This window comes from Triturus cristatus, chromosome 5_1 (assembly GCF_964204655.1).
Source record: "Triturus cristatus chromosome 5_1, aTriCri1.1, whole genome shotgun sequence".
NCBI lineage: Eukaryota > Metazoa > Chordata > Amphibia > Caudata > Salamandridae > Triturus > Triturus cristatus.
Window position 1 is genome coordinate 34,021,165 of NC_140587.1, and position 18,111 is coordinate 34,039,275.

The 18,111-nt window shown below is 46.2% G+C and overlaps 1 pseudogene; it reads right to left on the reverse strand.

Moving 5' to 3' along the window:
- Nucleotides 1–2,965: 2,965 nt before the first annotated feature.
- LOC146830019 (uncharacterized) overlaps nt 2,966–18,111 on the reverse strand; it is a 37,871-nt pseudogene continuing 22,725 nt past the window's right edge.

Consider the following 18,111-nt stretch of genomic DNA (forward strand, 5'->3'; position numbering starts at 1 on the left):
ACACTACCACAAATTGAGCACTTGGAATTATTAAAGTAAGCCCCTGTAAATCAATAATGGTTGTCTGGACTTTTTGCAGGGGGTATCTCTACATTGGTACACTATATAAGTAACCAGTTTCCTACACTACCTTCTTGTAGCTTTCCTCTAGTTCTCTAGACTAATCAACTGGACCCTCTTAGTGGAAAAGCAGCTCAATCGTAGTTACTTCCTCCAGTATAAGATCCACCCCCACACAAGCCCTGCCCCAAACTCTGTATCCCTTCCTGAGCGTATAAGAACATGAAATGATGGGAATGGTTGTTGAGGGACAGCTTTAAGCAGATGGTGGGGCTGTGGAATACAGATTCAGGCATTTGGTTGTCACTGCATCTGACAACCAAACTAATTGACTGCAGCAGCGACTTCAAAGCAGTTAACAACAGCTGCCAGAAATATCTGCTTCATACGATGACTTCCTGTAGGTTCAAAACAACCTTAATTTATGTATTGTAGAGTATCACTTGTCCCTTTAAAGATATTGTCATCCTGGTCTCTCGATGTGGTCTTCCTCTGTCTATGTACATGTGCATTTTCTCTCCAGCAGTGTCAGAGCTGAACCCCCTTTTAACCCTCTTGGTTGCTGTTCACTGACACAGGTCCGCCCCTCTATGGCTGCTGTTATTCAATAAGTAACTGGAGTCACCAGCGTCCTTCAATAGCACAGCCAAAGGTTAGTGAATGGAAGGGATAGAGTCACAGCCCTACCGCCCAGTCAGCAGACTGGATCCATTCAGCCACCACAAGTCCATTGTGACTTCACTGAACCTCAAGCCGATCGGCGTGTCCAGTGACTTCTTCGCCGCTGTCTTAACTAAATCGTACATTCAGTAAGAAGCATTAGAGATGTGTTTAATGCCACAGCGTTCCTTCTTTTGTACATCACTGTGATGCTTACCTTTCCTGCTCCTGTGTATAGTTATAGCCGTGTTGTGTATAGGCTGTCTCTCATAAGTGTTTATCAGGCTCCGGTTAAATGTCTCTTTTATAATATTTAAACACACACTTTTAAGGAACTCACTATCAGTCTCACCCCCCCTCATTTATATGTGCACAGAATCTACCCAGTATTTTTCAGCTTTCAATATGTCCCTATAGGTCCCACCTCTGTCTCCCTGTATTTGTCTTCTCGGCCTGCTTTGCTTGGCTTTTACATGTTTATAATCCTGGAGACAGTGATATTGGAGACTGTGATATTGGAGATGGGCTTGAAGTATCTAAACAACACTGATGTGATATCAAAGTGAGTGTTATACAGCAGATCACTCTTGCTCTAACACCTCAAATCTTACATTGTTAACAATTCTCTCTGACGTCACACTGCTCTGCTATTCATCTATCTCTCTGACTCTCACTGTTGTGGATTATAATTTTGATGTTGATCATCTTCTAAAACAAATCTTCCTTCTCTTATGGACTCCCCTAGTCTAATGAGTTTGTGAAGCCAGAAGACCCTGCCATAGACTCCAAACTCCACCATTTCATTCTCCTAATCAATGGTTGTGAGGTTTGACAATTGGGAGGTACAGTATTCCTTACTTGAGTTACAGGATTTGAATTCCTCAGAGAAGAAATGTCACCTTCCTCCTGAGAGCATCCAGCTTTAAGGGCAGATCTCACACAGGGAGCCTGGGAGGAAGAAAAGAGGGGTTTTAATTAATGGAAGTTTGAGGGATTTGCTTTGCAAAATACAATATATATACATATAGTAGTTATATTTGAGCAATCCCTGTCCTGGATCTGAAGGCCTGTTTAACTAAATATTTGCGAGTCGAGGTTGGTGTAGAGTTCACAATGGGTGAATCTAATAATAAGGACAAGATGTAATATTCATTTACAAATGCATCTGATTCCATATTAACATTCCCCCCTCTAGTTGATTGTCCAACTGCGCTACCTAACCCTCGCATTTGGATAGTCACTTTATTTCGGGCCTGTTGATCCTTAAGCTCACTTTTGACTATACCTACCCTTCTATTTAATTGAATTCTTCCCATTTTGAGGACTGCGTTTTTACAGTACGTGATCCTCAATGGTATTCCACACATACAAATAGAAACACAATGATAACTGGCAACAGTGATTTACATCAACCGCATATCCATCGTGGGAGCCAGGAGAACCAATTTGAAAACCTCTCCTGCTTAGGGGCACCTCCTTCTTCTTGCATGTCTCTTTGTAATGTGTGCAATGTTTGGATGGTAAGTGTCAGTGTTCCATTGTCCGTGTCGTTCCCTGGGATGAACGTGCAGCAGGACGCACTGATCTTGGCATACACCCCTCCCTCCATTGCGGTCATTAAGTTCCAATACATATTGGTGCTGCATCACCATGAGGCGGATTGCTCGCGTTTCTTCCATGATCAAATTGAAGCCAAGCTCAGTGCTGTTCAATATTCTGAGCATCTTTCACCAGGTAATTTGGACCCAGTGGGCATTTTCTTTTGTCTGCAGGGTGAAAAAGGGTATCGACCCCCACTGACGATAGCTGTGCTTCTGTGGACAATCTGAAATATTCTGGAATGTCTTTGAACTGAGCCTAGCCAAAATAGTCCATGATGCTCTTCTCACGAGCTTGGAGGAGCAAGGTTGTCTTCTTTAACGTGTGCTGCTATAAGTCCGAGAATGACCAGGGTTGGTGTGCATGGTGACCATGGACCACAGGCCTCTCCATCCATGAACAAGGTGAGTTTAGGTGTACTTCTCGCAGTGCCAGGAGAAATCCATCAGTGTGAATGTGCCCCATTGCAGACCCGGGATATGTAGAATAATTCCAAAGTTAGCATTCTTGCCCATTGGAACTGTTCCTTTTCCTCTAAGACATAAGGAGTACAAGGTTAGTTTCTGTAGAATTAGGGGCTGCCCCTGCCCTTCTATCTAAGTGTGTCCACCCACCTCGGTGTCCCATATTTCCTGAGATTTGGTAGTCATGCAGTCACGCAGTCTTTGGGTTGGATCTCTTTGCTTCTGAAAGCCCCACAGCTGCCTCCACGTCTCTGGTCTTTCAATGCAATGCTAGTAAGACATATAATATTTAGGAGTAGTGTCAAACAAGACATATAAGTATGTGGGTGCAGCCAGACTAGGAACCATCAACATGTTTCTCTGTTTTGTGATGACCATGACTAGTCTATGGATTCTGCACACAATCCCATGCATGAAGCTGATCCATAGCAGAGTCAGGAGCAGAGCGAAGCAAAAATCAGCGACGGAAGAGGGATCACTCTACTTCGATATTACCACTTCACCTCCCATCTCTATTCTACTTTGGTGTATCTTTTTCTCACATGTTCTCCCCTATATTCTTTCCTATTTCTCCTTTTGTCTTTTTCTCATTCCCTCCTCCGCCTTTTATACATTCCCTTTTTCATAATGATATGCGTTCTTCCAGTATGTCTCCATCTTTCTTTGTATTTATCCATGCTCCCCTCCATTGCTTCCTTTGTGTCTCACCACTTACCACCTTTCATCATCCCCACATGCACACCTTACCCCTCTATTGCCTACTGATTTTCACTTACATTGCATTCACCCCTTCCCCTCTCTTACTTCTTCTTCATCACTCTTCTACTTTTGTCTTTCTCTTCTGCATCTAGTTACCATCTGCTTTTCAATCTCCCACTGCCCCCAATCTATAATCCCTTACTTCTCTCTTATCATACTCCATGTCTCTCTATCTCTTTGACTGTATATTTCCATACTCCTCTCTGTTTCTGTTCTATTGTTGCTCAGCACTCTTAACTTTACAGATCGTAAGATAGTCTTCCACTCTACCCCAAATAAGTCTTTCCTTTCCCTTTCCATCACTCTCCCCCAATAGCCCTCACCCCAGGCCCATGACAAATCCATCCAGTTCCAGCTTTTACTTTTCAATCAGGGACTTATAGTTCTGTTTCTCCCTAAATAAATTAAGGGGCATATTTACAAGCTGGCGATAAAAAATTATCGCCGCTTTTGCGGCCGTTTTCGGCCGAAAAGCGGCGATAATTGCATCGCCTAATTAGCAAGGCCACGCTAACGCGTGAAACCTTGCTTTAGCGTCGGGATTCCTAACGCCCAGCTTTGCATGTCTCATGAGATGCAAAGTGGGCGTTCCTGACCTGACATGACAGGAGAAATGTCGCTAAGCGACATTTCTCCTATCATCAAGCCCCACGCTATGAAGCATAGCGGCAGGAAAAGTAGCGATAACCCCTGTTATCGCTACTTTCCTTACGGCTGCTTCAGGGCTGACTTAGCCAAGATATCCTATGGAAGGAGGAAATCATGGGTAAGTTTGTGAGTCCCTATCAGCAAGCTAACGCCACACTACCTGAGATTATCGCTGGGTTTCCAGCAATAGTCTCACGTTAGGCAGTTAGCGCTAGGATTTTTATCGTTTTTGGGATAAGCGTTGCTAATAGCACGCTATCTCAGCGATAAAAATCCACGCTAGCCGGCGATAATTATCAAAGTGCTAAGTGCACTTAGCGATAAGTACTTAAAGTCCGGGAAACTAACGAAATCTCTGGACTTGATGCTCCAGTCACACTAGGACAAATTAGAACCCTGGAATTTCATGTTTCTGTCAATCAATCAATCAAAACAAGCTTTATTCGATTTTAAACATTAAAATCATAAAAGCAAACATTTTAAAAAGAGAATACATCGTCAGCTGTTAAATATTACAATTTATCAGTCCTCAACTTTCGTAGGTAAAATCTTATTAAAACAAAAGAAATAAGCATATGAACATTCTCCAACTTCCCGAATGATCCACCTCGTACTAATTTATTCCAGCCCAGCTGATTGTTCCTGGTCCTCAATACACTCTTTAAGAAGCCCACCATAGATCCAGTACAGAAACCACTATCCAACAGTTGTAAATACATAAAAGCAGGGCGGCATTGCCTCCAACCTCCCTGTTTTAAAAGTGGTATTAACCATCTATGCCTCTCGTTAGTATAAAACTTACAAAAGAGGACCACGTGCATCGTGCTTTGGGCTGAAGCATTATCACAGGGGCATAGACATAGATCTCCTGACCAGTCATTGATAGTTGGGTAAGTAATTAAGTGGTGGAAAGACCCGAACCTAAATCTTGTCAGGAGGTATCTGATATATCCACCCAGAAAGTATAACAAATAAGGTTGAATATTGCACGTTGTATTAATTAATTGATGTCTGGCCACCATTGGTTTATTCATCTCAAGCATCAACCTGTTTCCTTCTAGGTGGGTCATACAGACTTTTTTAAACTCCTTCCGATTGATAAGGTTCATACTGTCGGGTGAATTAAAATACTCAGGGTGACCAATGTCCTGCATAAAATTCTCGATATATTTCAACCATAAAATTTTGCGGGCGTTATCTAAACTCTTAGCGTCCTTTATTAATTCCCTATCAAGGCCCGTACTCTCTGCGGTCCAAATTCCATGCCATAGCAGTGCCGGCTGAGCTTTAATTAGGTCAGAGATGTAGACGACTCCTAATTCAGAATGGCAATTGAAAACCGGTGTACTAGTTGGAACGGCTAGAATGAATCGCAGAAAGGCATTTTCCATACGTTGGATTGGTGTACAATCTTGAAAATGAAATCCCCAGATAGCTGCCCCGTAGATTGCTACGCTTACACAGTTTGCCTGGTAAATCTTCAAAAAAAATTCTGGCGGTCTTTTTCCTAACTTTTGGGAAAAATTTGAAAGAGCCGCGATGGACTTCGTAAAAAGTAGAGACCTGGCCTTAACAGCTGGGGCCCATGAGCCTGTTCTGTCGAAGAGGACACCCAGATAGGTAAAAGAAGTGATAGGTTCCACCTTGCACCCCCCGCCTGGAAACTTCTATTCTTGTTTTTCACTCTCCCACAGGACATCACAAAACTTTTCTTGGCATTTAATTTTAAACCGAGCCTGTTCATGAATGTGGTGTAGAAGGAGAGAGCCCCCTGTAGTCCAACCTGGGTGCGGGCCATAAGCACTGCGTCGTCGGTATAGAGGAGAGATGCGGATCCCTAGTGTGTAGCACCAACTCCTGTTCCAGGGCATTGGTGTATAAAGAGAACAGGAGGTGTGCTAGAACACAGCCCTGCCTTACGTCACGTTCTATATTGAAAGGGGCAGTACACTCTGCCTGCTATCTTCATTAAAGAGTCCAACAAAGGACAATTGAGTTAAAGGATAAGGCCTGGAAGGATCTCAGTGATGCAGCCGAAAGTAAAGATAGCTCGAAATTTTGGTGGGCAGTCAACGCCCCATTTTTTATTAACAAACCAGATGCTCCATCGATTGAGTCAGCTATAGCGGGACAGACTTGGATAGATTACTTCTCTAAAGTCTACTCAAAACTTCTTTAGTAATAGGTTAGTATAGCTTTTGGTACAGGTTTTATCGAACCAACCCTTCCCAATGGTACGCATGCCTTTGCATTCCATGCTCAATGTATTTCTGACAATCTCAGTAATGTTATTAAAAGCAATTAAAATGTCTTCGTATGTTGGGCTGTCACTTAAACATATTTGAATAGGAATTATTGCCTTTGCTATTATCTCGTTAGTTAGCTTCGAAGGAGCCCGGCTTCCCCAACGAATTGCATAACCATTTTTTCTACCCAATTCAATGTTCTTAACCCATGCTATTTTGTTACAAGATCTGCTCGGTACGTAGCTTGGAATTACTATATTTACGCTAATAGCCAAGTGATCACTCATAACATTTTGATGGATATCATAGGCTTTCACATAACTAGCGTAACGATTAGGGATGGTGATAAAGTCGATAGTTGATGGGGTACCTCTGCCTATAAAAGTATGCCCGAACTCCACAGTAGGTATACACAGGCAATTCGTAAAACCCATGTCGGGCCTAAACATGACTTCGTTGAACAACTCGCCTTTTAGGGTATGCTGGAAAAGAATCGGCGGATCGTCCTTGTCTGTGGTTAAACCACACTTCCATAGTTCCGCCACTGGGCACAAACTAGTATTAAAATGTTTCTGTCAATATCCATTCCTTGCTGCCAAGATTTTGTGAATCTTCTTCACAGTTCTGTTACTTTCAGTCTTGTAACAGTGCACAGCTGTGTGTTTCCTCACAGGGCCTTTGCTGCATGCTTTAACTTCTAATGTCCGAATCCCCTGGCCTCCCATCTCTTCCCTTCACAGTGACTCCCGGTCTGAGTTTCTCTCCTCATAAAACCACTAGCCCAGGCCTCCTAGCTACTCACACCGATGCCAGGGTGGAGTTCCCCTTCTCCATGTCACTAACACCAAGGCCCCCATCTTACAATAACAACTGTACGAGCGTCCAGTCACCTCACAGTGATACCATTGTTGAGATTCCCATCCTCGCCCTGACATCATAGCCGTGCTTATCGACCTCTAAAAGTAACACCAGCATTAACCACCTCTTCTCATGTCAATGCCGCCAGTGCCAACCTTCCCATCCCTTGACAGTGACAGCAGTACCGAGCTACTCATCCCCTGACACTGACACCAGTGTCGTGCTTCCCATCCCCTGATAGTGACAGCAGTGCCGAGCTTCCCATCCCCTGACAGTGACACCAGTGCCGAGCTTCCCATCCCCTGACAGTGACACCAATGCCGAGCTTCCCATCCCCTGACAGTGACACCAGTGCCGAGCTTCCCATCCCCTGACAGTGACACCAGTGCCGAGCTTCCCATCCCCTGACAGTGACACCAGTGCTCAGCCTCCCACACCCTGACAGTGACACCAGTGCTCAGCCTCCCACCCCCTGACAGTGATACATTCTTGAGATTCCCATCTTCTGACACCAACATCATAACCAAGCTTATCAACCTCTAAAAGTAACACCAGCATTGACCACCTCTTCCCATGTCAATGGCACCAGTGCCAAGCTTCCTATCCCCTGACAGTGACACCAGTGCGGAGCTTCTCATGACCTGACAGTGACACTAGTGCCGAGCTTCTCATGCCCTGGCAACTGACACCTGTGTAGGAGAGTAGGATCTGCTTCACATGGGTACCCCCACTTTTTGCTGGTATTTCACTGTTTTTCGACCTTAGCCTGGCTGTGGCCCTGCTAATCAGGACCCCAGCCTAGCTGCTTCCTCTCTAAAAGGGTTTCCATGTACATTAGGTACATATCTAATTGGATTCTGGAGTGCCTTATAAGCCCCTTGTATAGCGTATACTATGTACCTAGGGCATAGGTACCTCAGAAGCCTACCAGGGTCTGAAGCATGTATTATGCCACCCCATGAAAGCACTCCAAAATGATACCACAGGTCTGCTACTGCAGCCTGGGTAAGGTGGGGCTTACACTCCTTACAGTGGTATAGGCTACCTATAACACTACCTTATACAGACACATATAAACCTATAAGCCACTCCTATGGCAGGCCTTGACAGCCCTGAAGGCAGAGTGCTTGGTTTTATGTGAGAGTGTGCCCAAGCATGAGCTGAGCCCCTCTGCAGCTTTCGGAAATCCTTCCTTATGGCTGTTCTGTGATACAGCCATACCATATACTCTTAAGTGCATTATAACCTCGCGGTAAATGCTAACTTTGGGATGTCTGCATCAAAAGATGTCATGTTTGGTGCACAAATTCCTAGTTTTCATCCTGTTACCAGGTAGGCTTTCCACTAATGTAAACATCTTTGAGTTACGTGGCCCTTCGATTTATTCAATCTGTTACTCAGTTCCCCGCTTTAATCTCCAACTCTAGGAGCCAGATTCAATCTGCCACGCACACCCAGTTGGACTCTGCTCCACCCTGGCTTTTCCTTTATCCCAAGGCTTTAGGAATCCCATGTCCTTTGGATTATCTGAAGAACTGGTGAGTTAACTTGGTTCACCACAAGTCCATGCTACGAACACACACTGACCCATAATTCTTTGCCTGCAGGCTGTCCCTCCTAACTCACAGTCATGAAGAAGAGCCATATTGACAAAACCCAATGAATGCTCCTATCAGGGTCGAAACGTCAACGGTTTATTTGTCCATACTTCAATAGGTCTCCTTTCTTACAAATCATTGTGATATAATTCTTGAGCCTGGGATACTATTTATTACGAAATTGGACTCCCCTTTCAAAATTTTTCTTCCATTTGTAAATACATGTTCATTGCTGATTGTGTCACCTATATAATACACTGATTCCGCCACTTTGTCACCTTATCCACCATGTCACTATAAACCACCTTCACGTGCGCCGCTCCATTAATTGTATTACCAGAGAGCCCTTTTTTAATGGTAATTTTGCACTATGAACCAGAAGTAAAAGTACTCTTTTCAAATGTTTGAAGTCATGATTCACTTTGTTATTGGGTTTGCGTTATAGCACTCTTTTCCTAGATTCATTTCTTTACTTTATTTAAATTAATATAACGAAAAAAAGAAATTGCATGACTCGACAGAACCAATTATTATTTGTATCATATATGCCCAGCCTCTGAGGGGTACTGGGTTACCCCATTGCTCTTCATTATATAATCCTGGAGAGGCTGGTATTGGAGATAGGGTTGAATTTACTAAACACAAATCTCTTTAGCATCTGACATTAAAGTGAGACATACAACAGATTACTCTTGCTCCAACGTCACAAAACTCTCCTTTTTGACATATCCCTCTGAGTCACACTGTTCTGCTAATCACCCATCTCTCTGTCACTGTTATAGATGTTGATAATGATTTTCACTCACTCATCTCATAACACAAGGTCTACAACACCTAATGGAACAATGTTCCTTCTCTTATGGAATACCTTAGTTCAATGAGTTGTCAAGCCAGCAGACCCCGCCATAGACCCCATGCTCTACCATTTCAATCTCGTCACCAATGGTTATGAGGTCCGACAATCGGGAGATACAGTATTCACGGCTCGAATTCCAGGATTTGAAATCCTCAGAGAAGAAGTAACACCTGCCTCTTGACAGCCTTCAGTTGTAGGGGCATATCTCAACAAGCATTGGCATAGCCAATAGGTCTCGCCTTTGGGACCTTATAAGTGTTTAGCCATGCAACAGTTGCATAACTAAATACTTATAAGGTCCCAAAAGCGAGACCTATTGGCTATGCCAAGCGGCCCTGCGATCAAACATCAAATTGGCCGTGCGGCCGCGAAAGTGAAAGTAATCGCGTCAAGCGCGGCGCACGCGCCCGCGCACATACACTGTAGCTCTAGGCTGGCCTGGTAGCACTTTTGGAGCCCTCTCAAAAAGTCTCGCAAGACCAGCGCATGCGCTGGGTCAGGCGAGACCTAAAAAGAGTGTATTAAAGAATTGAAGTTGGAGGGACTTGCTTTGCAAAATTTGATATATACATGTAGTAGTTATGTTTGGACACACACACACCCCCACTAGGGATGGGGGCAAGAGGTTTTCTACCTTTCTCTTCAGCCTCCCTACTTCAACCTACACACACACATTGGGAAGGGAAAGGGGATTCACCTGGACCAATCTGTCCCTATGAGTGTGCTTATTTTTCCTTGTGTGGGAAAACCACCTAGTTTATAATACTGCCCTCACACACTAGATATTGTCATGCTTTATCATAGGGTCGCATCAACATCAAGACGCAGACCAACATCAACTGATGGAGCAAAAAATGCATTTTTTTAAAAACACAACAATTGAGGGGATTGAATCAAACGCTCTATCCCAACTGGGATCCGGATCCTCTCAACACAAAACGAGTGATTAAAACTACCAAGGTGGATGTTCAACTAATCTTTATTCCTAACTTCCCCCGGCAGGATTAAAATCAATATCTAGGGGATTCACAGGGTTCTTAGTAACGGTGCATCACAAACCAAGTTGCTGTCGTTTGAGAGCTTCCACCCTAGGACTCTACATAGAACTTTCACCCTAGGACTCTAAAAGAGCTTCCACCCTAGGACTCTAAAAGAGCTTCCACCCTAGGACTCTAAAAGAGCTTCCACCCTAGGACTCTACATAGAACTTGCCAGTGGGACAGTTCCTGAGATTGCGGAGAAGTTGCAGTGAGCTAAGTGCTTTTGAATTAGAAGCTGAGAAATTGAAGGATCACCTCGAATAACGAAAAAATACCTTAAGGAGGTGATAAAGAAAGCATGGAAAGGAGCGAGAAACAATGATAGGGAGGCCCTACTAGACACATTTGACAAACCGAAAGTAAACAACATAATATGTCTATCTACTGTCAGCCCAGCCTCCAATGCTGTGAAAAGAATCATCCCTGGAAATTGGAAAATATTCAATTCATGTGGATTAGCTCTCCCAAGGCCAATGTTTGCCTTGAAAAGTGCAGACATCAGTAATCAGGTAGAACATATGAGACCACAAGCAGGTACCCAAGAAAGAGAGCAAAGATTACGGCACCTCCCAGCCGTGACGGGTCATAATGCGTGCGGGGGGTGAAAGGCATGTCCACTCACAATGAACACCAAAACTGGGGATTTAGGGCTCACAACTCCTTGTGTTCTAAGGAATCACACGACATGTAATTCAGAGAACATCGTTTACGCAATCAGGTATCCATGTAACTGACTGTACATAGGAATGACCACGAGAAAGGTGAAAGTGAGAATCATGGAGCATATGATAACGTACGATGCAGGAAGACATTGACAAAACTCGCATCGCCTCTAAAACTTACCAGGACGCTGTTTGTTGGCTGTTGATCCATTGTCCCAGGAGGGGCTTACCTTGCTGCTTGTTGTTAGGTGAGGGGTTCCAACGAGGAGAGAGGAAGTCTAACGGGACTCAGACCCCCAGCAGCCCGTGCGGCGCAACACCTGTGCTTCCCCCCACCCACCTACTGCAGGGAAGGATTTAAAGACTCGCGGAACCCGCTGGCGCGGGTCCCGCATCGCCTCTAAAACTTACCAGGACGCTGTTTGTTGGCTGTTGATCCATTGCCCCAGGAGGGGCTTACCTTGCTGCTTGTTGTTAGGTGAGGGGTTCCAACGAGGAGAGAGGAAGTCTAACGGGACTCAGACCCCTAGCAGCCCGTGCGGCGCAACACCTGTGCTTCCCCCCGCCCACTCGCCTTTTTAAAGTAGTGCCGGCAACCGCTACGCGGAACGCGAGCGGGACGCGCCGGACGAAGCCCGGACAAAGGGCGGACAGTCTGTGACAGTCCGGGACAGGAGGGGGCTGGAGGCGGCTGTATGTTGGCACGGCAAAAAGGGACATTGAAATTTGCTGAGCCCAGGTACTTTATTTCGTACCATTGTTGTAGTAAATTGTGCTACCCACAGGCAGCTGTTTATTGGAGGGCATGATAACTATTGGGTTGGGCTAATAATGTTGAAAGTAAAACATGCCGCTGGGACGACTACTATTGATAACTATCTGGGTAAAATAGTGGATAAGATCAATCAGGAACGTAGAAAGTCTTTGGGGCGTGTGGAGTCTTCTATTACCTCTCCCCCCATTCCTCCCGTTCCTGCCCCTTTGGCAAACTCTCATAAGTCTATTATTGATCCCATAGATCCGGACATTTCTATTTTGGCGGTGGACCAGGATCAAGATCAAGTTCAATGTGATAGTCTTACCTCAGGGGTTGTTACTGACTCCGAATTACGTCCGGTTGGTCACGTTGTTTCTCCATTGCCAAGTCCTATGGCAACAAGAGTACAGCGAGCCCCACGGGCATGTAAGAATACCACAAAGAAAGTTCAAGCCAAGCGGGGGAAAAGCCGCTTAGATAAGAAAGTCATTCAACCTCCACCTAGTCTTCAGGGAACTTCTAATGTAGACCCGGTCCCTATCCCGGCCACCATAGATGGAGCGTTATTTGACCTTTTGATCAGCACCATCGAATCTAAGTTTGACTTGATAGTTAAACCCCTACTAAACAAACTGAACAAGGTCAATGCAGAGGTCGCAAGATTAGGAGGTATGTTAGAATCATTCATGAACCCCAACATTGGTGACCATGTTAAGGACAAGGTAGTAGGTGGCCCCAACTCTAAGAACACAATTGAGATTCCTACGGTGGCTATGTCTCATATTTCTATGCCCCCTTCTGGGGATTCTTGTGAGAAGGGATCTATGGGGCCCACCCCCTCGCTGACTATAGGTTGTAATCTTACATCTAACGTTGATCTGGGGAACCAGGTAACACAAAGTTCTGGGTCGGTTAAAATCAGTGTTACCAGTCAGCCTGATTTACCTCCGGACTGCGCTCCTTATGTGGCAGTTCTAGTCAATGTTCCCCCGGTCAGGGAGAGTGGTTATAACAATTCTTACAGTGAATCGCATGCCTCTTTGAAAAATAAGACAGTTGACTGGCTCCATAGGGAGTGTGGATTTCCAGTAGCCCTAGCTGATGAAATCATATGTACCAGAAGAGTCAATTGGATCGGTAGCACGTGTAAGAATTGTGTTGGAGACTGTATAGTTGTTAACTTTAGAAACCCTCATCTTGCCTCCATTGTATTGAGAAAAGGTAGTTTAACCTGCCAAAGCAGCCAAGGAATTTATCTCCGCCCCCTTGGTTATTTCTATAGGCATCTGTGTAACAAGCCAACTAAAGATCGTGAGAGGGTGGGGACAAGAGACTTTAATTTGCATACTACCTTTAACGTGGCAACATCTAATAGATTCCATCCCCTGAGTAGTTTGGATACTAATGATTGACAGGGTATTGACAAGGCGGTCATAAGGGTAGAAGCTGTCCCCATTGAAGCTCCGGGAGGTGAGGTTAATTTAGAGGTAGACGATTTAGAGGGTATAGGAGTTAATAATAGTCCTGTGGTCGATATTATTAGGGACAACAGATGTTGCGAAGGTCCGTGCTTGGATTTTGATGATGGGGTGGACCCCCGTCAAGGATTAGTGATTCGGCTAATCATCGTGGCCCTATTCCTCTGTGCACAACGCACATCAGAAATTCTAACCCCCGGGTATGTTCTATTGGTAGTTGGAACGTAGCAGGTATTTCCTCAAAGGATGCCTGCCTGGGTTGGTTGGAATTTATTAATCTTTTTAATATTATATGTTTTCAAGAGACCTGGTGTTTGGATAAACCTAATTACAATGGGTACGTTTCCTATCATTTACCAGCTGTGGCATCCCCTTCAGGTAGGGCAAAAGGAGGGCTTTTGGTTTTGATTTCAGTGGATGTCCCCATTGTGGTAAAAAAATATATATTGGTTGGGGTCCACTCCCAGATCTTATGGCTTTACCAGGAGCATGGGAGAAATGTTCTTTTAATAAACTTTTATAATAATGTCTTTGATAACACTAGGCATCAGGTTGTGTTAGCACTAGAGACTGCCCTGGCTGATATTTTAATGGAGTATGATATCGTTTTTGACTATATTTGGGTGGGAGATTTTAACACTGCTGCTTGTCCACATTCCTTTCAAAGGGTATGTGGCTATAATGATAGTTCAGGAGTTGAAGTTCCCCATTTTCCACACGATAAATATGGAGAAGCCCTGAATAAAATCCTAACCACCTATGATATGGAAATCCTGGTCAATGCTAAAGATGATTGTGGAAATATTATTCCTACTTTTAGAGGAAGGAATGCAAATACTGTAATTGATTTTATTTGCATATCCACTAGCCTTAGCCCTTGGTGCTTATCGCCGGTGGTCGTGGATAATGCGCTAAGCGACCACAACTGCATCACCATTGAGACTTTTTTGTGGAAGGGGAAGCAGGGATCTAATACAGATACCATTGTTAACATTGAACCGTATCGATCTAACGGACCCAGGATTAGATGGAAAGGGGAAAAAGCGGAGACTGTGTCAAACTCCATTGTTGCGAGTTGTTTGGTAGAAATTTGTGCCATTTTAGAAAGTCAGGTGGTTACTGATCAAGTTGTGGATAATTTTATTAAAATTAATTATTTTATAGACAACAAATTTACGAAACATGGTAAGGCTAAGGTATCCAAACAAAAAGGGTGGTTCGACCATGTTAGTACTATTGCATTGAAGGGGCTCAAAGATGCTTTACGAGCCAAGCCTAGAGATAACAGCAAGATTAGAGAACTGAGAGCCACCTATCAGACAGCTGTTAAGAATAGGAAGGCAGAATTAAGGGAAGAAGCGTGGGACAAACTTGATCTGGCGGCAGCCACAGCCGATTCTTCTTTATTTTGGGAAACGGTTAATTGTCCGTTCCTAAAGGACGACAAGATGCCAGAACTGACGGCTAATGTAAGTGAAGAGAACTGGGTTTCTCATTTTTCGGAGATTTTTGATTCAGCTAACCAGAAGGATGGCCAGAAAGAAGTCTGGTCAATCATACCTCTGAATATCTCTCTGGCCGAAGTACGGGGAAGTATCATCATGAGTAACGGGGGGAAGGCTCAGGGCCCCGATGGGGTGCCTATTGACCTATATAAATTATCCCCCGATCTGTGGGGCCCACTGCTGACTAAAGTTTTTAATGCGGCAGTTTGCATTAGCGTCCCACCTACATGGGAGGAATCCCTTATTATCCCGATCTATAAGAAGGGAGACAGGGGGGATGCGAAGAATTATCGCCCAATATCCCTTCTCGATTCCTCAGTAAAAATTATGAGCAGGGTGCTTTTGGTTAGGCTAGAAGAGTGGGCCGACTCTAACAATATCTTGGCCAATTGTCAGTATGGTTTTAGGAAGGGCCGAGGGACTATTGAGCAGTGCCTCAACCTCGACCTCCTAATAGGGAAGTATACGAGGGCAAAAAAAGGTTATCTTTTTCTCTGCTTTGCAGATTTGAGCAGCACCTTCGACATGGTGGACCACAGTATTTTATGGGCCAAGTTATTGGAAATGGGAGCCCCAGAGGGTATCATCTACTTTTTGGCACGATTATATTCTAACCTCAGTACCAGTGTTCGATATGGCCCGGGGGGGGAATGCACACCCAAGTTTAAGATAGGGCGGGGTATCCAACAAGGGTGTGTGCTTGCTCCCATCCTCTTTACCCTTTTTATAAACGAAGTCGATTCGGTTTTAAAAACAGTGGAGCACTGGCCGTATCTCGAGCTGGTTCTCAAGAAATTGGGAATCGGAGATAGGTTCCGCACCATGGTATTCAACTGTTATAAGCATCCTTCAGCGTCGGTGCGGGTCAACGGGTGTAGCTCCGGTGCATTTGCCATCGAACGCGGCACGAGGCAGGGCTGCCCACTCTCGCCGCTCTTGTTTGCCCTCTACATGGAGCCGTTTGCTCAGAGGATTCGCGATAACACGGACGCTGTAGGGGTCCGGATGGGCCAGTATGTCCACACTGTCAGTCTCTACGCGGACGATGTCCTGCTGACCTTGGACGACCCTAGGAGGTCGCTGCCTGCTTGCCTCCAGGAACTGGACGCCTTTGCCTGTGTGGCTGGCTTCAAAATGAATATGAGCAAGTCGGTGGCGTTAGACGTGTCCCTGGCTGCGGACACCAGGAGGGACCTTCAGCGACTCTTCCCCATGCAGTGGTCCTCGTCCACGGTGCCATACCTGGGGATCCTGCTGGCGCCCACACTACCGGAGATGGTTACGGCCAATTATGCCTCCCTCAGCAGGAAGATCAAGGAGGAGCTTGGTCGCTGGAGCAAGGGCCTACTGTCCTGGCTGGGGCGAATCGCGGCGGTCAAGATGACGGTGTTGCCCCAGATACTGTATCTTTTCCGGGCCCTCCCTCTCCAGCCCCCGGTGGGCTGGATACGACAAATGCAGGCTGACATCTCCCGCTTTGTCTGGCAGGGCCGCAAGCCACGAATGAAGAGGGTCCTCTCCACGCTTGCTCCGGAGGCGGGGGGTCTCGGTATTCCGGACCTCCGTAAGTACTTTCAGGCGGCACAGCTGCGATATCTGGTGGAGTGGAGCAGGTGGGAGTCCGACAAACACTGGCTCTTTCAAGACCAGGCGGTGGCGGGCCGCACCCTACAAGAGGTTCCATTCCTGCGCCGCGCGCACCGCCCACCTAACCTTTACGCGTCTTTTGTTACGCGGGTCCCCCTGCGGGTGTGGGACGCAGTCTGTGAAGTTCGGGGCCTCACCACCTTTCCTTCGCCGTTCACACCCATAGTGGGCAACCCGGACTTCTCCCCAGGGACGGAGCTGGGAGTTTTCTCCCATTGGGTGCAGGCGGGCTGCAGGGCGCTCTTCCAGATCTATGGCCCGGAGGGAGTGATCCCGTTTCAGCAACTTCGCCAGGAGTTCGGCCTGACGGAGCTGGACAGATTGCGCTACATGCAGGTTCGGCATTGGGCCCTCCAGCCCCAGGTGCGTGACACAGCGGCTCGTCAAATTACACCGTATGAGAGGTGGCTGGTCACCCGGTCCTCCGACGCTAAGCTAATTACCGATCTGTACAAGCACCTACAACCCCCGCCGTCTCACTATTACAACCCGGGGAGGGAGCGCTGGCACAGGGAATTGGGTAGAACACTCAGCCACGAGGAATGGGACAAAATTGCGTATCGGGCGCGGCACTCTGCATATCATACGGGCCTTACGGAGACCTTTACTAAGGTGTCCACTTATTGGTACTACACCCCGGAGAGACTGTACGAAATGCATAAACACACTGACAAGGGGTGTTGGCGGGGCTGCGGGCAGGAGGGCAACCTCTCACACATTCTTTGGGATTGCCCCGTGCTGACCACTTACTGGAAGGAAGTTTTGGACGAGGTGGATAAGCACTTTGGGATAGAGCTGCCGCGCTTCCCGGCGTATGTCCTGCTGGGCCTCCCCAATGACCTAATGTACCCACTGAAGTCCCGCAGAGGTCGGCAGATTGCGATTGCGCTGGGTTCTGCGGTCCAGAACATCCTTATCCACTGGCGCACCGCCACTGTCCCCTCCATCACGGGTTGGTTGCATAGGCTTTGGCATGTGCTGGGAATGGAGAAGCTGTCGCTCACGGTGGCGGGGGAGATAGACCAATTTGAAGAGCTGTGGCAACCCTTCCTAGCGCTGCTGTCCACTGAATTCCGGGAGCTCACCTGCCCGAGGTATCTTAGGCTTCTCAGGTTGACGCCGCCGGTGACCCCGGCAGACTAGTTCACATGTGAGACGGGGGCCTCCCGGGGGGGTGGGGGTGCGGGGCTTCTTGGGGAGGATTAATCTGGCGCGGGACCATAGGACGGGGGGGGGTGGGGTGTTGTTTTTTCCGTTACTGGGGGGAGGGGGGA